Source organism: Canis lupus, chromosome 21 (genome assembly GCF_048164855.1).
Source record: "Canis lupus baileyi chromosome 21, mCanLup2.hap1, whole genome shotgun sequence".
Taxonomy (NCBI): domain Eukaryota; kingdom Metazoa; phylum Chordata; class Mammalia; order Carnivora; family Canidae; genus Canis; species Canis lupus.
In genome coordinates, this window is record NC_132858.1 from 36,450,033 (window position 1) to 36,472,821 (window position 22,789).

Sequence of the window (22,789 nt, forward strand, 5' to 3'; positions counted from 1 at the left end):
CATATAATTGTTCACGGTAGTCTCTTATGATCCTTTGTATTACCGTGGTGTCAGTTGTAACTTTTCTTTCATTTCTGATTTTATTTATTTGAGTGTCCTCTCTTTTTTTTTCTCAGTGAGTCTAGCTAAAGGCTTATCAATTTTGTTTCTTTTCAAAGAACAAGCTTAGTTCCATTGAAATATTCTACTGTCTTTTTAGTCTCTATTTCATGTATTTTGGCTCTGATCTTTGTTATTTCCTTTATCCTACTAACATGGCAGCTTAGGTCTTTTTCTACTTTTTATAGGTTTAAAGACAGATTGTTTGTTGGTGACTTCCATCTTCATTTGTCTCAGGTATTTTTTTACTTCTCCTTTTATTTCTTCTTTAACCCAGAAGTTGTTCAGTAGTATGTTGTTTAATCTACAGGTATGTGTGATTTTTCCAATTTTCTTCTTGTAATTGATTTCTAGTTTCATACTGTAGTGGTGGGAAAAGATGCTTGATGTGTTTTCAATCTTCTCCAATTTACTAAGACTTATTTTGGGGCCTAACATGTGATCTATCCTGCACAAGGTTCCATGTGCACTTGAAAGGAATGTGTATTCTGTTGCTTTTAGTTTGAACGTCCTTTAAATATCTAAGTTCATTTGGTATAATGTGTGGTTTAAAGCCAATGTTTCCATATTGATTATATGTCTCTATGATCTTCCGACTGATGTAAGTGGGGAATTAAAGTTCTCTACTACTATTGTATTACTGTCCGTTTCTCCTTTTTTGTCTGTTAGTAGTTGTTTTATATATTTAGGTGCTCCTATGTTAGCTGCATAAATAATTATAAAAGTTACATTCTTTTGTTGAATTGACCCCTTCATCATGATTTAATGCCCTTCATTATCTTTTGTTAGTCTTTGTTGCAAAGTCTATTTTGACTGGTAGAAGTATGGCTACCGATTTTCTTTTCATCTCCATTTGCATGGCCTATCTTCCTCCATCCCTTCATTTTCAGTCTTTGTAACTCCTTACATTTGAATTGAGTTTCTTACGGGCAGCATATAGATGAGTCTTCTTTGTTTAATCCTTTCAGCTACTGTATGTCTTTTGATTGGAGTATTTAGTCCATTTATACTTAAAGTAATTATTACTAGGAAAGCGCTTTTTGCCGTTTTGTTAATTGTTCCTCGCTGTTTTGTATTTCTTCTCTGTTTTCTTTTTCTCTTGCTTCTTCCTTTGTGGTTTGAAGATTTTCTTTTCTGTGTTTAGGTTCCTTTGTTATTACATTCTGTGTATCTATTACACATTTTTCTTTGCTGTTACCATGAGCCTCACATAAACAGCGTGAGGTTATTTTAAGTTGATAGCAACTTAAGTTTGAACACATTCTAAAACGTCATTTTTACTCCCCCTCCTCAAGTTTTGTTTTTGACATCTCATTTTACATCTTTTATTTTTTAAATTCAATTTGCCAACATAGAGTATAACACCCAGTGCTCATCCCAGCAAGTGCCCTCCTTAGTGCCTGTCACCCAGTCACCCCATCTGCTACCTTCCTCCCCTTCTGTGACCCTTTGTTTACATCTTTTTATTTTGTCCATTTCTTATTATAATTATAGTTATTTTTATTATTTTTATCTTTTAACCTTCATATCAGCTTCATACATGATTAATCCACTATTTACCCTTATCACTATGATTTATATGTTAACACGTTTTCATTAATGTCTTTCTTCTTAGCTTAAAAAAGTCCCTTTAACATTTCTTGCAAGGTTGGTTTAGTGGTGATGAACTTTAGCTTCTCCTTGTCTGGGAAATTCTTTATCTTCCCTTTAATTATGAAAGATAACTTTGTCAGGTAGAGTATTCTCGGCTGGAAGTTTTTCCCTTTCAGCACTTTGATTATATCATGCTACTCTTTTCTGGGCTGCAAATTTTCTGCTGAAAATCTGCTCATAGTCTTATGGGGCTTCCGTTATTTAGAGCACATTTTTCTCTTCCTGCTTTTAAGATACTCTGTCTTTAACTTTGATATTTTAATCAAAATGTGTCTTGGTGTGGATATATGTTTGTGTTCATCTTAGATGGAATTTTCTGAGATTCTTGGATCTGGATATGTTTCCTTTCCAAGATTAGGGAAGTTTTCAACCATTATTTTTGCAAATAAGTTTTCTGCTCTCTTCTACTTCTGGGGTTCTAGAGCTGTAATGCAAATGTTAGTACACTGGATGTTGTGCCAAAAGTCCCTTAAGCTATCTTTACTTTTTAAAATTCTTTTTCTTTTTTCCCTTTTGCTGCTCTGTCTAGGTGAGTTCCACTGTCCTGTATTCTAGATAACTGATCATTTTCTGCTTCATCTAGTCAGCTTTTGGTATATTTTTGTGTATTTTTCAGTTCAGTTATTGTATTCTTGTGCTCTGTGCCTTCTGTTTGTCACTTTCTTATATTTTCTGTCTCCTTGTTGAAGTTCCCACTGAGTTCATTCTTCTCCCAAGGTCAGTGAGTATATTTGTGATTATTACCTTGAATTCTTTATCAGGTAAATTACTATCTCTGTTTCATTAAAGTTGTTTTTGTTTTTGTTTTTTGAGGTTTTCTCTTTTTCTTTTGTTTGAAAAATATCCCCCTTTCTTCATTTATCTTGGCTCTTGGCGTTTTCTATATATTAGGGCAAACAGCTCCCTCTTACAGTTTTGAAGGAGTGGCCTTGTATAGGAGATAAACCTTATTTTTCAACCTTGTCCTAACTCCTGTTTTTCTCTTGAAACTTTGATTGTCTAAGCAGCCAAATTATTCTCAATAAGTCCCAGTTAATGAGGGTTTGCAAGACTTGTCGGTGTTCCAAAGGAGAAATCTCAGTTAGCACCTAGTTTCTAGCTGATCAGAAGCCAGAAACTTAGGCAGCAGCTTTTAAAGTATCTATATGTACACAGTCCTGTGGATCTGCGATAGTGAACTTGCTGGCCTCTATGCCAGGAGACCTGGAGGGTCTCCTAGGCAACAGTTGGAAAATCTCGATTTGGGATGAGAATATTAGCTCCTTTCTGAGAGGTATTGGTGAGCTGTGGTAAGGCGGAGTTAGAGGGCGAAGTTGGGGTCTCCTGGTATCATGTGCATAGCCTCCAGATGTGAGGAAATCCTGAAGTGTGTCCGTGAGGCTGAGGCTCCAGGCCTTGTGCAGATTGCATGGCCCCACCAGCTTTAGTGAGGCAGTAGGAGACTGCAGCACCAGGGCACACCTGTCAGTGCTAACAAGGTAGAGGAGGAGCCAAAAAAAAAAAAAAAAAAAAAAAGGCACCCATCAGTGCCTCTGTCCCCAGAGAGCATACCAATAGGACTGCTTTAAGATTAGCAAATGAATCTCCTTTACATATAGCCTAGGGGATTTTCAAACTGCTGCTTTTGTGCTGGTCCCTGGGATGAGTGTATCTGTGCATAAGCCTTTTGGGAGAAGTATCTCAGTTCCCTACAGCTCTGTGGGTGTCCTGGATGTGAGCCCCATTTGATTTCAATGCCAGACATTTGAGGGGCTCATCTCTGTTGCAGGTCTATGAGTTGAGGTGCCTGATTTCGGATGAGCCACTCATTCCTCAGGGAGAAGCTCCAGATTCCTGAGATCCCTCCCTGCTGTGGGTCACCACTTTAAGGGTGGAGTTTTGGGTGAGACCAGGTCTCTGCCTCTCCTACCTATCTAAATGTAGCCCCTTTAACATTTGTGAAGGAGCCCTTCCATTAGTTTTCAGGTCTTTTTCAGATAGAATTGTTTTTTATGTAGCTGTATACTTGGAGTCGATGAGTTCAGAGTCGTTTCCCCATCTTGGATTGGAGTTCCCCTCCCCTATTATTCTTAAAGTGTGTGTAATATTTTATTCATATCTCACTAATAAATTGGAATTTCATTTAGAATAAAGACTAGAGATTTTTTGGCAACCACGGTGGAATTTGGTAAATATTTGATTGATCCATTTGACATGAGTTCATGAGCCATTCTTAAACTAATTTGACTTGCATTTAACAAACTATAAAAGTATTTTTGTATAAGTTTTATGTTAGTTACTTATGTATTGAAGCACTACTGTTAAAACTACCACTATTGCAATAATCCAAAAAATAAAATTGAGAATTTTACAATTTATTTTTGTGCAGTATCTGTCCTTACAATATACTGCTTCCAAAATGGATAATATTCAATAAAAGAAGTGATAAATGTTGTACTCCATCTGTTCAAATATGGTTAGAAAATTACATAATCCTAATAGGTAATAAGAAAGAAATACTGAATGGCTATATTTCACAAGATATTGAACACAAGGAAAGAGAAATTTCTGATTAATAAAATATATCAGAAACATACATATCCTAAAGTGAATGAAACCAGAGGTAGATTAAGAAGAGCTAGGATAACTATATTTACCATCAGTGGTTTTTAAGCTCAGTTGTATGGAATATAGGTAGATCCAATAATCACCCCTGATAGAGCTCATAGTAGACATTTGACACTTTTATTTTTGTTACCTACCATAGAAGTTTCCAGTTCCTAAGAGCACTTTATCTCCCTGTTGTCAAGCCTCCTTTTCCTGTCGCCCTGACGGAAGGTAGTGCCTAACCCCATAAATAATAACCAAGGGAATGGTTTTTCTCACTCCATACTGGCATAGCCAGAGGTGGCACATAATTTGGGATTGGACAATTTGAATTTGGGTCTCCTGAGACTGTGAATTTTAAAGATCTCATTCACTAGTTAGAGTTTATATTCTCTCAAGTCTGAACCAGCCTCTTCTTGCTTCATGAACCTTGTCATACTTCCATTAACTAGCCTTCTAGAGTTCCTTGGGTTTTGCCCATTTCCCAAATCAAATCCTTCAGGTTGTCATGAATTTTGTGAGCCTCCAATGTTCTTATAATAAAATTCATTTTTTTTGCTTAGGATAACCCGGGCTTGGTTCTAATGCCTGAAAGCAAGAAATGTTATTAATACTGACCCGGGCAATATTTCATCTTTTTGACCTCAGTGTCCCACCATACCCTCTAGGCCAATCCTACCCAAACCTGTTTATCCCTTAGGTGGAAGTCTCCTCTATGTCTCCATCGTGCACTGCTCCCCCAACAACAGCCCCAAGGACTAAGATACCTTATGCTTCTTTTTTTTTTTCCAACTCAGAATCTACCCTTATGATACAAAAATTATTAGGAAGAGATTAAAGCCATAGTTAGAGGAGTTCTTCTTAAGTTTAGTACCCTCAGAATCTGATACCCTCAGAAGTAGTTTTAGAGATCACACTTACTACAAAGTAAAACATGAGAGAAGCCCAGGAATTTGCTTTTTTTTTTTTTATACAGTAAACAGGATCCTACTAAACAGAGTCAAAGAATCACAGTTCTGCTTGATGAATGTACCTGTGTTCATTTGGCTTTGAAGAAAAAAGTCCCCATTTGGGTGGTTCTCTGTTGCATTATGTATTTCATAGCTCTTTCATATTTACCTCACCCACTGATTTCTTAAGCAATATGTGATTTCTTTGGCCTTCAATGCAGTTTGCTCTAATTTGTCTGTGCTTTCTTGTGAATTTGTTATTATCATTTAAAGCTTGCTTATTTATTTATTCATTCATCCATTCACTCATTCATTCTTTCATCTATTTATTTATTTATATTGTTGAGGTGTCTAGCTTCTTAAAGTCAAGGTTAGAGCATTTTGCAAAGGTCAGTATAGTCACTGCTCTACTAAGACAACTTTAATTCTGCTCCTCATGGGAATCCTTCCTCTCAGCTTGGAGAATGGTATGCATTTGTCATTAGCAACCACTCGCTGAGGGGCTTACAATAAGCTGAAAAATCTCATAGAACACATAAATATGTGTTTTCTTTTACTCTGTCAAAAATACTGACTACTGAAAATGAAATGGTTTCACAACAAATTGAAATTAAACTATTTTTTTTCTTTTGAAAATAATTGTACATGCACCTTTCTGAATAGAATTTCTGTGTAGGCAATGAAAAAACCAAACTTTTTTTTTCTAAGTTTCATATAGTTTTCATTATAGCTATATAATAAAAACAAACCTGGTTGGAAGTTGAAAAGAAAGTTTTAATCCCCTGCCTAACTTTTTTTGAATCTTATAATTTACAGTTCCCATTTTTTCATCTATTGAATGAATGATTCTACATGCCTCATTATATGACTACAAGTCAGGATTAAGCTTTGTAAACTATAAAGCACTCCACAAACAGAAAATACTTGTAAATACTGTAAAAATAATGTCGCAGAATATGTCATTCAATTTAAATAGTGTTCAAAATATTAACAACAATAATAGTGTATATAGTTTTATATGTTTGTCACTATTCTAACCAATTGCTTGTGTATGTGTATAGTGTGTAAAGACACACTCATTTAATATGCAAAGGTTCATATAAAGCTGATATTATTATCCATATTTTTGGATGAGAAGGCTGAAGCATAGAGAAGTTAGGTAATCTGTCAAGGATTCCATAGATAGGGATCCCTGGGTGGCGCAGCGGTTTGGCGCCTGCCTTTGGCCCAGGGCACGATCCTGGAGACCCGGGATCGAATTCCACGTCAGGCTCCTGGTGCATGGAGCCTGCTTCTCCCTCTGCCTGTGTCTCTGCCTCTCTCTCCCTCTCTCTGTGTGACTATCATAAATAAAAAATAAAAAAAAAAATTAAAAAATAAACATTAAAAAAAAAGGATTCCATAGATATTTCACAGATATTTTGCATAAATGCAGCAAGAACAAAATATTTTTCAATGAAGGCACCAGTTTCCACAAATATTTGGGAACTGACCCTGATATCTTTACAGTACCATGACATAAATATACATTTTTGGACTTACAGAACTCAACAAAATAAATGCATTTTATTTAACTAAAAGGAATTTGTGTTATTCTCACTTCCCTTCCAAATCCTATGACTCTAAATGATTGCCTGCCTTTACGCAGATAGCAAAAATAGCCAACTGGAATGCCATGTAATTGCTGGAATTTTAATTGGCTGGGAAAGAAGAGCATAAAATAGTATTACAGTCATAGCCAGCCTAGATTTAAAGTTAGTGACTAAGTTTGTGATTATGAGGCTCTTCTGCAATGCGTGCTGCTTCCTCAGAATCCTTCACCAGAGAACAATAGTCTTACATCTTTTTTTTAACCTGACCTAAGATTCCCACCACTAATATCACTTCTATGTTATGTCATTTTTTAAATCAAATTTGTTCTGGTAAAAGACATAGAAATCATTATGGTCATTGTGTTGCACCATGAATTACTGATCAATTTTAACCATGAAATTACAAGACCAGGGGTGCCTGAGTGGTTCAGATGGTTGTGTCTGACTCGTGATTTTTGGCTCAGGTCATGATCTCATGGGTCAAGAGATTGAGCCTTGCCTCGCACCAGGCTGTGTGCTCAACGTGGAGTCTGCTCAAGATTCTTTCTCTTCCTCTGCCCTACCCCCACTCATGCTCTCTCTTTCTCTCCCTCTCTCACGTGCGTTTGTACCCTTGCTCCCACTTTCACTCTGTCTCCAAAATCAATTAATCAATCTTTTAAAAAAAATTACACCACCAATGATTCGTTGCCAAATTAGGGACCATTGCTCACTAGATTATTACATATACTTACCAAAGTTTTAAGAGTTAATGTATAAAGTTTGATTTACCAGTTTTATTTGCTTCTTAAACTTAGAAAAAGGTTGCCATTATTGGATTAATTCCAAAGAATACTCAGGTTCAATGGGAGATCTTTTGAGTTCTGAGTATATCTGGAATGGGGTGAGAAGACAGTCCTGTTATGTCTGCAGTGATTGCTTTGCATTTTGATAAGTTTCTGCTCACAAAAGCATGGAGAATCTGACCCCAAGATCATTAGATTCAATAGGCCAGTAGAAAAGGATAGCAGAACAAAAGATGAAGGGAGCTGGTCAGTTTCATGAGAATTCAAGCAAGAGATGTTAGCCTTAGCTGAGCACCCAAATGAAGACCTCTGACCTTGATTCAGGGTAGGGAGGTCGAGGTGAGGAGTAGGATTGGATTCTGGGGAAAAAAGCCATACTAGAATGTAATATGTTAGAAAAGCCAAATGATTGCCACTGTTTTACAACTATAAATGAGGCATTTATTGCATGCTAGATTCTTTGTTTAAGACTCTCATTCTCCCGAGAAATTTTTCAGTGTGGAGGAATTTCATTTGGAATGGTTCTCCTCATCTCTTTCTACCCATTGGACAAGAATGACCCATATGATTAGTGAGTGTGTGAAGAGGAGATAATCATACTTAAAATATATAGAGTCTCTGTCTTCTAGATGTACCTAGTTTTGGAGAGAGCTGCTATCTTATCTCTTCTCAACCATGAGATAAGTGGTCTACCCCTACTAAGAGGGGCTAAGGTCATTTGACTCAGTTGATGACTAAACGTGTGAATTTATCTCCTGAGTGAAGTTTTGGAAAACTTGTGGTGGCCACACATTGAGGTCATATCATCCAATTCAGCCATCATCGGTAACAACATTTGTATTAACTTTTCATTTGTCCTTTGTGTCACACTTCTCAGAGGTTGGTTTTATATTTGAGAAATTAAAAGGATGTGATTTATTGACTCCCCAGAATCCCAATCCATATTTCAATTCCTTAAATCTTATAATATTATTAGGGTTAGTTTTCATTGCTACTATAACAAATTACCACAAATGTAGCACGTTTAACAACACAAATTTATTTTTTCATAGTTTCTGTAGGTCAGGTGTGATAGCACTATGTGGCTGGATTCTGCTCAGTGCCAAGGTGAGCTGAAATCAAAGTATTTGCTGGGACTCCTTTGCAAAGATAACTGATAGCTTTCCATGTGGCCCCCTTCACCTCCAAACTAACACATCAAACCTTTCTCTTGCTCTGACTCTCTACCTCAGACTTGCTCTTCTGCCTTTTTCTTTTGCTTTTAAGGCTTCATACAAGTACGTGGACCAACCTAGGTAATTTGGGATAATCTCCTGATCTCTAACTCAACATATTAGTAAATTTAATTACACCTACAAAGTATCCTTTGCCATGTTAAATGACATTCATAGAGAGCAAAAATCATGAAAGCAAAATTTCTTCTTACCACAGTTAGATAATAACATTTCCTTTTGTGAAGTGAGAAAGTTGAGATTGAGAAAAAATAAAGAACTTGCCATAAGTCACAGATAACAAATGGTAAAACTAAAGTGAGAGGCCAAGTATGTTTGAGTTCAGGCTCAGTGCTTCCCTTGACTGTGAAATTCCTCCCTTCCTGCCCAAAGTTCACCTTGGACAAATGATGCAATTTATTTCTAATGAAACACAGCTTGGGGAGGAGGGGGACATTTTATTCCAGAAAAGAGAAAGACATGCTCATTATACTTCAAAACCCCTCTTCCCTTTATCTTGGTTTTTCGGTTATACTTCTCTCACAAATGTTCCCCCCTTCCTAACAAATGAGAAATGGCTGGAGAGAAAATAACTGAGGGTAAATTTTTAAAAAGGAAAAGAAAAGAAAATACAAGAGGAAGTGGTACCACCAGAGAGAGAGAGAGAGAGAGAGAAGAGATGAGAATGTCATGAAAAAGAAAATGAAACGCTAGAAACAACACTGAGGTACTCAGAATCAAATATACTCACTGCAATCTAGAATAGTTTACCTACTGAGAGATTAATGAAAATTTTTACCCATTATTCTTTTTGCATTCTTAAAAAAAGCCTGCTGGCTAAGTCCCCCAAAACACACCATCTAGCATTAGCTCAAAAGAGTCTTTAACTGCTACTGTGTGGGAAAATTTGAGGCCAGAATTCCAGCTTTAGGTCACTTCATTCCATTTTGATTCTCATCCTCCACCTACTTAAGGACAGTCCCCAATGCAGAGCCATCTTCCTGTCTCTCCTACTTGTATTTTTGCTGTAGCTTTACTCTGTCTTCCTTCCTCCACTCCGAAGCCCTGACAACTTACTTCTCTTATTACATCTTTTCCATTTTGTCTCCTGAAACCCCTATTTCACTGGAAATGTACCCTCAATCTTTCTTTTTTTAAAACAGAATGTTCTCTTTGCAAGCAGATCTCCCAAAAGGTCAGTTCCTTTGAGCACTTACTATGTGGAAGACACTGTTCTAGGACTGGGGAAACAAAAATATAGAAGGATGTGGTCATTGTCTTTGTAAATCGTACAGCCTGGCTATTAGGTAGATAAGGAGATGATGTTAGTGTGGTAAGGTGAAAGTCAGTAAGAGATGACACCACGCATTTTCTTGCCTTCCCTATTTTCAGATCATCTACCCTCCAACAAAATCTCTTTAAGATGCGTGCTATACCAATGTATTATATCTACCCCCAGTTCTACCCAGATATGGTCTTGTGTCCCAGTCGGCTCACTCCTCTTTCCCCTTCAGGAGACTTTCCAAATTTTTACATTCTTCATGAATACCGTCACTCCACTACCGTCCATCTCATCCTCCCAGGTACTTAAACTTCCTATTCCCCAGGTAAGAACTCTAATTTGTACCCTTTCTTCTGTTTCCCTCTTGTCATAGTGGAATAAGTGTCTCTTCACTCCTTCTTCCCTCATTCAAGGCTAATTCTTCCTCCTATTCTTTAGATCATGTTGCTTTGTGCTCCTCAGAAACTATGATTCATCATCCATTGCCAGTTTCCTCTTTGTTCCACATTCAAACACTGACAAGTCCCACCCATCTTATTTTTTTTTAATTTTTATTTATTTATGATAGTCACACAGAAAGAGAGAGAGAGAGAGAGAGAGGCAGAGACACAGGCAGAGGGAGAAGCAGGCTCCATGCAGGGAGCCTGATGTGGGATTTGATCCTGGGTCTCCAGGATCGCGCCCTGGGCCAAAGGCAGGCGCTAAACTGCTGCGCCACCCAGGGATCTCCCACCCATCTTAATCAAAAAGCTTGCCCTTGGTCCCATGTTCCAGCTTAGCTAACTCTTACCTCTTTCCTATATTTTGCCATCCACTGTCTTGAAGAAGTATTATTCACTATTATCATTCCTCCCTCCATTCCAAGTTAATTTAAACCCCAAGGTGAAGTAGCTAATAATTTGCTCCACTGAAGAGCTGCAACAGATGTGAGACATCTAGAGACAAACACATGGGGGAAAATAAGTAACATTTCTTATTTTCTTTCAACCCGATTAAACACAATTCTAAGTCTCCATCCAGCCAGGATGTTGACGAACCCAATCTCTGCTTCCAAAGAATCCTCTGCCATCCAGGCTCACAGTGTGCTGACCGGGGTACCTGGTAACCAGGGCTCTGACTTGTGTAATCATCTGCTGACTACCGGTCACTGGCCTCATCTCCCACCACTTCCCTGATCGCCCCTTGCCCATGTCTTATCAGTTACTCTTCTAAACTCCTGTACTGCATCCAGGCCCTCACAAGTCCTGTCTTCTACCCAGAGATTGCTTGCTCTTTTCTCTCCTCCCCCCTTGGACCTCTCCTGTTTATTCTTCAGCACTGAGCTCAAGTTTTCACACCTCCCTTCCCTGAACACTCCCTGACTCCTCAGGACGGCTTGGATGTCCTGAGAGCATTGCTGCTGCACTCTGTACAGACTTTGTATAATTATGAGATTCTGTGATTGGAAAAGAGAATATATTAGGCTCCACAGGAATTTACAATCCTGGGAAGAATGTAATGGAAAAAATAGGAGATTGCAATACTGTATGTGAAGTTTAGCAGATGTACTTACAGAACTTGGAGACAATTTTTAAATCGTTCACATTTATTCAGTCTTATGTATCTCACATATTATAAATATTTTAGACATGCCATCTTGTTTCATTCTTATAATAGTGTGAAGAACACCTGTACTCATTTTACAGGAGACGAAACTGAATACAAAGAGATTTGTAACTTGTCCAAGGATTCACAGCCAGTCCAGAGTGAAGCCTTTGACCTAAGGAAGACTGATTTCAGGACATATTCTATTAACCAAAATCTTACATTATATCACTCTTGTTTGTTAGCATTTCTTCAACAGTGAGTATTAACGGAGACTTCAGAGCTGAGAAATCATTGTCTAGTTAAACACTGGAGTGCATTAAAAAAAAAAGAACCTGATGAGTGATGAGAAATGAGCTTACAAAAGTAAGGAGTGGTGAGATAATAAAGAGACTGGTAAACTTTATTAGAATTTTGGAGAGCCAGGGAGTAACAGACTCCTAATTTCTTGGCAAGAGTAGGAAAATTTCTAATAGATTGAATTCTCAGCTCTGAAAGTTCATTCATAACATGGTGAGCTAAGAGGAAAAGAGTAAATGCTGCTGAGAGCCTTGAACTCCCACAGTCCCCTGAAACCACTGAGCCTGAAGACTTGGTTAATTTCCTGTTACTAGAAGATAGTGGCTGCCCCTTTGCTTGAAGATCACACAGAGGACACAAACAAGGCAGGCGCTCACGATGCAGTATTTTCCCTCTTCAGCTGCTACTCTGACTTCCCTGTAGGCCACCATGCAAAGGGCCAAATTCAAGCACAGCTCAATGATAAACACTTGGCCACCTAAGGGAAGAGAAGAACTAGGCGCTGATGGAGCTGCAGGATGGGAACAATATGTCCTGGCAAAAAGGCCCATCTTCTCCAAAATAAACTTACTGCATCTTACATCTTCCACAACATATTAAAAAAAATCACAGCATTTGATAGATCCTCTAGAACTCTATAATAGCAAATATTGCTTAAATCCGTATCGGGTGACACGGAATATTATCATCTTTGAGTGGAGACAAGAACAAGAAAAGAGCTTTGCAAGAAAGAACAAGGCCAAGATATGGTGCAAGCAGCGCTGTCCCTTGGGCCATACAATCTGGGACACTCTAGCTCGTGTCATCTGTAGTAAATATGGACACTGTGTGGATCTTACAAGTGCAGTAGGAGAGAGCGTCTGATCCTGGAGCATTAAGTGACTATGCGGCCAGTTTCCTTCATGGACTGTAATCATCAAGGCATAAGTAGGGGAAGGCCCAGCAGAAACCCATGGTAAGATAGAAGTAGGACATGGGGAATTGAGGACAAACAGAGCCAGGAAGCACTAGTAAACAGGAGGAACATGAAGCTCAGACCCCTAGTCATTGGTCAACATTGTCTAGCGCTTCTTGCTCAGATCACTCCAGCTCCCTCAGGGGAAGTCTTTCGTGGCCTCCACAGAGCAGAAAAAGAGAGCAGGATTAATGGATGGTTCAGCTGGCCTGGTAGGTGCAAGCTAAAAATGTTTATTTCTCTACTGCAAGTAACACAGTTGGCCCAACAAGAAATCAGTGAGAAGAAATCCCCCCGATGGGCAGACCTCCCATTGGTAGACCGGGTCCATCCTGTTGTAGGAAAGAGACAAGGCCAAGGCAAGTGTCCCAGCCCTGACCTTGAGCAGCTCCCTTAGATGCTGGACCCGAAGTGCCTCACTTGCCCCAGCTGATCCCGGGTCCGCACAAGGTCAAGATGTTCGCTGGCCTTCGAGAAAGGCGGGGTATGCAGGGCACAGGACTTGTGCATCCTCATCCTCAGCTGTTGGTGGAAGGGCCAGGAAGGGCTGAGCATGCAGAGGAGGGCGAGGAAGAAGGCGAGGGCTTGCTCCGGGGCGCAGGGCCCACATCTGGGCTCTGCACCTGGCCCCGCGCTCTGTAAATTGTCGGTGCTTATTCCAACACTCTTCTTTTCCCATTTATATAAATTGCTACCTTTATCTCAAATTAAATTTCCATGTATTCATGAGCCTGTCTTTTTTTTTTTTTTTTTTTTAAATTTTTATTTATTTATGATAGTCACAGAGAGAGAGAGAGAGGCAGAGACATAGGCAGAGGGAGAAGCAGGCTCCATGCAGGGAGCCCGACGTGGGATTCGATCCCGGGTCTCCAGGATCGCGCCCTGGGCCAAAGGCAGGCGCCAAACCGCTGCGCCACCCAGGGATCCCCATGAGCCTGTCTTTATACTCTTCTATTGCATGACCTCTTGATCTGCCATCCAATATTAAATTAATAAAACTACTCTAGTTTTATGAATCATTTTGATGACTGGTAGGAAAAAACCCTTCCTCTTTACTGCTCTTTATTTTTTTAAATTTCAACATTTACTTCATAAACACCATGGGCTTTCCTCTACTTTTTGGGTTGATTTCCAAGATGTTTGATCTTTTTTGTTGCTATTGTGAAATTTTTCATTATATATTTGTTTGTTGGGATGGGGAGGGCTGTAGATTCTATTCTACTGATTTTGTATTGATCCCTTCATGGAGTTTTTATGAGTTTTTGCATTTTTAAATTTTCTTTAGGGTTCTTCTGAAAGCAATGCTTCTCTTTTCAGTAATTTAGGTTTCATTTATTCTTTTGGACCTTATTAGCTAGAACCTACTATACTGCTCTCTGAGGTGGAGATTTGAGTGTGGAAGATTTGGAGGGGGTTGCTCATGGATGAACACTTGTGGAAAACGAAAGAAGAAAACAGTTTGGGCGCATCAGGAGGGTGGGTTGTTATACAATCACAGTAAAGTCGAGGGGGCCCTGGGGAACCCCTCATAGCATTCCCCGCACTCCTTACTGTGAATGACGAGGTCATTTTTGCCTGTATGCGATCTCCCATTTCTAGTCTCCATTTCAGAACACAGCAGAATTTTTGCTTTGGTCTTTTAGAAAAAAATTATTATCATGCAGCTTTTACTTCAAGAATTGCAACTTTTGCATTCTTTTGTGTAATCATAGTCTACATTATTTTAGTATTAATATTGTGTTCCAATAGATTACATATTCATAACTGAACTTTTACACAGTGACTTCTGATTAATGAATTTATGTAAGTACTGAGGAGTACAGGAATTATATATTTCTCGGGTACTTGCTTATTGGAGAGCATCTTTCTGATGCCTTAAATTCATATCACATTTTTGTGAAACAAATTATTTTCCTTAGAACTCAGCAAATCTCACTCCATTGGTTTCTCATTTAAAATGCTGAGGAGCCACCTAAAGCAGGGGAGTTGTGAAATGCGCAAGTAATCAATTTTGCTAAATCCAGTATTTTTATATTTAAATGATAAATCTTTTATGTTTATAGAGCAGAAGGCTCATATTACTTGAATGCAACTAAAGTCTGTAATCTAAACTGCAAGTACCTCCTTTCTGCTTGTCCTGTCTCACTTCATATACTAGTTTAATGTCTATCAGATATGCCCACTTATCTGTTTAATTTATTTTTTAATTTTATTAGATGCAGCTATAGGAACACATATAGTGCTACATTTTCCTTTGTTCATTCAATAATCATAGACACTCTTTCCTTCCAATGTACATTTTTACCCATAAAGAAGTCTTAAGTTTTAATATAAGTTAAATTATGTTTAACTTAATCTGGGTTGTGATCTCTTCCCTTGTGTACATGGAACCTAAAATGTGTTTAGATATTGCAGTAATGTGGGGCACTTCACTTCCTGTGAGCAAAGAATATTACATTTCATCTTTGCAAAATATAACGTAATAAATATAAAAATAAGGATTCAAGAGAAAACTGAAGGGAACGTAGTGTTTGAAACTTCGGCTCTGTACTAATGTACTAATTACCTGATGATCTTGGGCTCCCCTAATCGATGACAGCTTCAGTGTCCCTGTCTAGGATCCCCTTGTCTCGCCCCTGTCCTCCCCATCCCCCCCCGTGGCTGCACCCACCCGCGGCTGTAACAGCTAGAAGCCTGGGAACTTAATTATCTACCTACCTAGGAAGCCTACAAGGAACTTCCACTTTATGTTCCACGAATCAGAAACACCTGCTTGAGGTTTGGAGGCAAGAAAAGCAGCAGAGGCCGTATTATTTGCCCCTCAGTGGGCAGATGTCTGGGTTTCAGCAGAGACAGCAGACTCTGGGCGTGTTCCTGTCTCACCTTGCACAGTTTTGATCCAGTCTGGTGGTTTTCACAGCATCATCAGCATCATTTGGGAACTTGCAACAATGGAAATTCTTGAACCACCCTCCATTCCCACATACTCAGAAGCTGTGGAGGTAAGTGTTTTAGAAAGCCGTCTACTTGACTTCATTTACCTGTTGACTGATAAAAGAGGTGGGACTGAACTAAAACAAAAGCATATATTTGGCATTTTAGAACTATAATTCAGAGAGTACAGATTGGGTAGCAATGTAAATTATGTCCCACCAGGGGAGCAAAAGTCATTTTTTTTTTTTGAAAAGGTTTTTTTTATTTAAAAGAGAAAACATACATGAGTGGGGATGGGGAGCAGCAGAGGGAGAGGGAGAAGCAGACTCCCCCACTGCACAGGGAGCCCAACTTGGGGCTGGGATCATGACCTGAGCCGAAAGCAAACATTTAACCAACTGAGCCACCGAAGTGCCCGTAAAAGTCAATGGTTTTTAAAACAAAAAAGGAATGCTAATGTGAATGGTTTACAGAGCATTTTGATTGGTGCTGGAGGCAGAAAATTTGATCTCACCTTAACATAACTGGCCATTAAGGGCACCACTACTAGAGCAAGCTGCAGGTCATCATGCAGAGTCCTTGGAATATTCGCAGCTTGGCCCAGTTCAAAAGTTCATGGTTTCACCCAGTGATACAAGCAAAAGGCCTACCTCCTTTATAGCCCTCTGGCTCATTTTTTAAAATCCTTACCATGAACAACTCCATTTATTTCACCTTCCACCTGCCAAAGTTGAGAAGTGTTGAAGTCTATTTTAATTCAACAGATCCTTCCTGGGGCACCTGGGTGACTCAGTTGGTTGGGCATCTGCTTTCCCCTCAGGTTGTGATCCCTGGCTCTTGGGGTCAAGCCCATGTTGGGTTCCCTGCTCGGCAGGAAGTCTGCTCTCTCTCCCTCTCCCCTTGCTTATGTTCTCTCACATGCTTTCTCTCTCTCTTTCTCTCTCTCATAAATAAATAAAAAATAATAAATAATAAATAAAAATAAATAAAAATAATAAAAATAATAAAAAATAAAAATAAATTAAAATAGATTAAAATAAATTAAAATAAATTTAAAAAATAAATTAAAATAAATTAAAAAATAAATAAATAAAGAGATTGATTATCAGAATTATCAGGAGTGATCATGAAAACTATAGATTCCTGGGTACCACCACATAGCTCTCCATAAATGAGATTCTCCAGAAAAAGGGCCTATGAATCTGTACGTTTCCAGGTATCTCCAGGTGAGTCCAATTGTCAGGTGTGAGAAGTTGATCACGTATTGCTCCGTGGTCTTCACGGTGTCTTGTTTAAACAACATTTCCTTTTTCCTTGTTGTTTCAAAGGAAGGGAAAAGCCATTAAGTTTTGATGAAAAAGCTGTCACTTGCTTGGAAAAGTGTGTTCATTCAGCATAAATCCCCTTGTGGAAACTTTCCATTCTATGCCTCTGCATTTCTCAGTGTCGAGGAAGGCTGGACAGCTTCGCAATCAGCAGTGATCTCCTCACCATCCCTGGTGAAACTGCAGCCACCTGGGCTCCGGTCCATAGTGAACTGCATCCCTGGGCCTGGGGCATGTTTACCAACAAACACAGCAGCCACCAAAAACTTGAGAGCCACCGGGCAATTTTCCATGGTTTATATATCCACTATGCCAGAACGTATGCCAGAACCAGAGGTGCCGTCTGTGCTACAGGGGCAAAGGTGACAGAGGGACAGCTACAGAGAGACCTAGTAGTGGCTCCGGGCTTCGGTTTCTTCATGGGTCGGTGAGGGTGTGGAAACAGACTACCTCTAATTTCTCATAAAGTGGTAGGACTAGACTGCGTATTCTCAACCTATACACACAGCCACTTCAAAGAACCATAAATAACGTGATATGGTTTTCCATGGGCATCCTGCTTGACCACGTCATTTATTGCATTAGCTAGAGGGAAATATTTAGTTTTATTGCCTTTACTTGCACCAAAGGGGAAAAAGAGGAATTGTCTCAATATTTGTTTATACTTTGATCCATCTCTTACAAATTTTTCTTTTTTCTCAAAATATTTAAAATAATCACATTCTTGGACAATCTTAAAAAATGAATTAGATTATACTTCCAAATGAAAATATTACATACTTAAACACCAAAAACTTAATATCCAAAACATTCCATTTTATTTCTTATATAATTTTAGTAACTTTTTATTATAAAAATATAATCTATACTAGGGCAACTGGGTTGCTCAGTCAGTTGAGCATCCAACTCTTGATTTCAGCTCAGATCATGATCTCAAGATCCTGAGATGAAGTCCTGAGTTGGGATCTGTGATCAGCAGGGAGTCTGCTTGAAATTAGCTCTCCTTCTCTTTCGGCCTCTCCACCTGCTCACACACACACTCTAAATTAATTAATTAAAATAATAAATAATAATTATAATAAAATATTTTTAAAATTATCATGTTTGGTGACTTACTCTGAAATGATAAAAGTGTTGGTTTGAATAAACATAAGGGAATAGAAAAACAAAAGAAAAGGATGTAAGCCTATTAATTATAGAGAACAAACTGAGGGTTGGTCGTGGGGACATGGGAAGTGGGATGTGCTGACTGTACAATGAGTAATAAGGAGGGCACTTGTGATGAGCACCAGGTGTTGTATGCAAGTGAAGAATCACTAAATTCTACCCCTGAAACCAATATTACACTGTATGTTACCTAACTAGAATTTAAATTAAAATTTGAAGGGGGGCGGGGGGAAAGGTGTTGCTTTGTTGGCTTTTCTTGTCAGTTGTTAAGATGTTCCCCAAAACTAACTTAATAGTCATTTTATTTCTGGAATATTCCAGTCACAGTAGTGGTAATGTGTTAAGCTGTAATGATAAGGAAAGGGCAAAGCCATGGCTAATGGTCATGGTCCAACAAAGCTAAGTCTATTCTCCTTCAGGGCTCAGTTAAGGATCCATCTGTTTAGTCAGATTTTTTCCTAATTGAGGAGAAGTCAGTCCCTTAATCTCAAAATTGCATCCTATTTCACTTCATTTTGATGGCTTTACTTTTATATGCATAGTTCCTGTGATTTTTAATATAAGTACATTTTTAGAAATAAGTCTATAATGATGATTATGTTTTGGCCTTTGAGTAGATTTCGTTTTGTTACCACTAAAAATATTGATGCAATAAGATATATAGTTGGTATAAAACATGCCAAATTTAATTTTAAAATTTGTATTTTGTATAAATTACTCTGTGAAAATTCCTTGCCATGTGTAAGACTTTATTCTGAAACAAGATTCCACATACATAAATTAATAACAAAATAATAAAACTTTTCCTCCAGGGGAAAAATCATTTAAAAAAAATCACATTTCCAAAATAATGGCCTAACACTAGTGGTCCTCAAAGTCTGGTGTCTGGACCAACAGTAGCATCCCCTTCATACTTCTTATAAATGCAGGTTCTCAGGTCCCACCCACACCTACTGAATCAGAAGCTCAGAGTCGAGCCCAACTGTCTGAGTTTCACCAAGCTCCCCCATGAAATTCTGATGCCTAGGACAGTTTGAGAACAACTATCTTAGACTATGGAGTGTAAGTTAACAAAACTACAATAGATGCATCTGCGATTCTCAGTTCTCAATGAATCTCAGTCCTGCCCCCTGACCCCAGTCAAAAATGTTTTCAAGATGCCAACCCAGATCAATTGAATCAGAATCTCTGGCTTAGTCTCAGCATTTAAAAAAATTTCTCTGGTGGTTCTACTGAGCAGCAGGATTGAGAGACCCTGTTAGGAGTAATGGCTACTTGCTCTCTAGGTCAACCACGGGCTGCATCTACTGCACAGACTACCATGTGGTTCTTCCTGTTGCCCTCTTCTGTTGACCCTCCTTCCTTGCTTTCCCTCATGACCTCATTAGCTGAAGCTACAGAGAGCCAAAGAGAGCATGGCTCAGCCACCAGAGTAGCTTCTGTGAGCTGTTCCTAGTGGGGGAACTTTTATGTTTAGCTTAAAAAGTAGTCATACATATATACAGACCACTTCTTTTCCATCCTTTCACCTATCAGTGGCCACTTCAGCTGCTTCCACGATTTGGCTATTGTAAATGATGCTGCAATAAACATAAAGGTGCATATATCCCTTCGAATTAATGTTTTTGTATTTTGGGGGTGAATACCCAGTAGTGCAATTCCTGGATTTTAGAGTAGTTCTTTTTTTGAGGGGGAAGCAAGTAGTTCTATTTTTAACTTTCTGAGGAGACCCTTTCCATTTTCCAAAGTGGTAGTACCAGTTTTCATTCCCACCAATGGTGCAAGAGGGTTCCTTTTTTCTCCACACCGTCAGCAATGCTTGGTCTTGTGTTTTTTATTTTAGCCATTCTGACAGGTATGAAGTGATATCTCCTTGTAGTTTTGATTTCCATTTCCCTGATGCTGAGTGATGTTAACCTTCACTGTGCAGAAGCTTTTTATTTTGATGTAGTCCCAAAACTTTATTTTTTGCTTTTATTTCTCTTGCCTCAGGAGACCTATCGAGAAAAAATGTTGCTAGGGCTGATGTCAGAGAAATTTCTGCCCATGCTCTCTGTAAGGATGTTTGTGGTTTCAGGTTTCACATTTAGCCATTTAATCCATTTTGAATTTATTTTTGTGTATGGTATGAGAAAGTGGTCCAGTTTTATTCATCTGCATGTTGCTATCCAATTTTCCCAGCAACATTTGTTGAAGAGACCATCTTTTTCCTGTTACATATTCTTTCCTGCTTTGCCAAAGATTAAATAACCATATAATTGTGGGATTATTTCTGGGTTTTCTGTTCTGTTCTATTGACCTACGTGTTTATTTATGCCAGTGCCATATTGTTTTGATGACTACAGCTTTATAATATAACTTGATGTCAGAATTGTGATACCTCCAGTTTTGTCTTTTTCAAGATTGCTATGGCTATTCTGGGTCTTTCATGATTGTCTGCTAATTTTAGGATCATTTGTTCTAGTTCTGTGAAAAATGCTATTGGTATTTTGATAGGGATTGCATTAAATGTGTGGACTGCTTTGGGTAGCATGTATGTTTTAACAATATTTGTTCTTCCATGAATAGATCACGTCAGCTCTTAAAAATGGCTTGCTAGGCTGTGCCTAAATTCCTGCTTCCTCTATTCGCTTCTCTCCTCCCCATATTCCTTCTATGCTACAGCCATACTGTTTGGTCTGCTAGTTTGAACCCAGCACGTTTTCTCTCTCCTCCTACCACCAGATCACACACTAGTCTCCCTACTTGGAATGCTTCTCCCTGATGGGTGGTCACCTCACCATCACCCGTTCATCCAAGTCTTTGATATGATGTTTTCTAAGAAATCTTAACTGATCATTGAAGTTGTGATAACACTGAGGTTCCTTAGAATCTGCTTTATGGTATTTTGTTACATAGCTCGCTTGCTTATCTCAAATCCCCAGTGGACTGGAAAATTAAAAAAAAAAGCATTGTTCATTTATTTATGATTAAATTTTTATTCCTACATCTAGCACAGAGCCTATACATAATGTTTTCAATAAACTTTCATTTAGTAAATGAAAAAATGAATTTAAAACAACCTAAAGGCAGGCAACACAACCAAATAGAATTAAAAATAAACAAGAAATGCACTAAAGGAAAAACAAAAAGGCAGTATAGAGTCGAGAGTGAAAGTTGTGCATTAACTGTGCTGTGATAGATCTAGGGTCCAGATGGCTGAGCTCCTGGGTAAATGGTCTTGTTCCTACACCAGCCTGATACTTCCATTCTTTTCTCTCCATCTTGCATGAAAATAGTGTCTTTTGGCCAAACATTTCAAAGATGCCATTGCCATCGAAAGGAAGTCCACATCCTTTTTTTTTTTTTTTTAAGATTTTATTTATTCATGATAGACATAGAGAGAGAGAGAGAGGCAGACACAGGTGGAGGGAGAAACAGGCTCCACGCGGGACGCCGGACACAGGACTCGATCCCGGGACTCCGGGATCACACCCTGGGCCAAAGGCAGGCACCAAACCGCTGAGCCACCCAGGGATCCCCCAGTCCACATCTTTTTATTGGTCAGTATTTCCCATACTTTGTTCCTCAAGCTACTAGATTTACAAGATTTTAGTAACTCTTTCATATAGAACTGTTCTCTGGCCAAAGAAGTTTGGGAAGCACTAAGTTAAACAGTTTTCTTTAGTGCTGGCACATTCAGAATCTTTATTATGCTAGCCTACTTTGTAAATCTCAAAATATTTTTTTGAGAGGCATCTTACAGAACGAATTGTCAATATATTGAAATAATTTGAGAAACATTGGCTTAAAAGAATCCGTAAACTTGTCATGCTAAGAAAGTCAAGAGAGAAAAGAGAGGGGGGTGTTGCAGAGAGATTCACTCCATTCCTCAAGAAACTAACTTTCAATTATTTTCTGAACTATGTGAACATTGTGAGCTCAAAACAAAAATCTATATATAAAAATAACCCCCAAAATAAAAAAAAACATTAATTCGAAGGGATATATGCACCTTTATGCTTATTGCAGCATCATTTACAATAGCCAAATCGTGGAAGCAGCTGAAGTGGCCACTGATAGGTGAAAGGATGGAGAAGAGGTGGTCCGTATATATGTATGACTACTTTTTAAGTTAAACATAAGAGTTCCCCCACTAGGAACAGCTCACAGAAGCTACTCTGGTGGCTGAGCCATGCTCTCTTTGGCTCTCTGTAGCTTCAGCTAATGAGGTCATGAGGGAAAGCAAGAAAGGAGGGTCAACAGAAGAGGGCAACAGGAAGAACCACATGGTAGTCTGTGCAGTAGATGTAGCCCGTGGTTGACCTAGAGAGCAAGTAGCCATTATATGTTTTGCCTGCATAAGACTATAAATATATAACAGTTC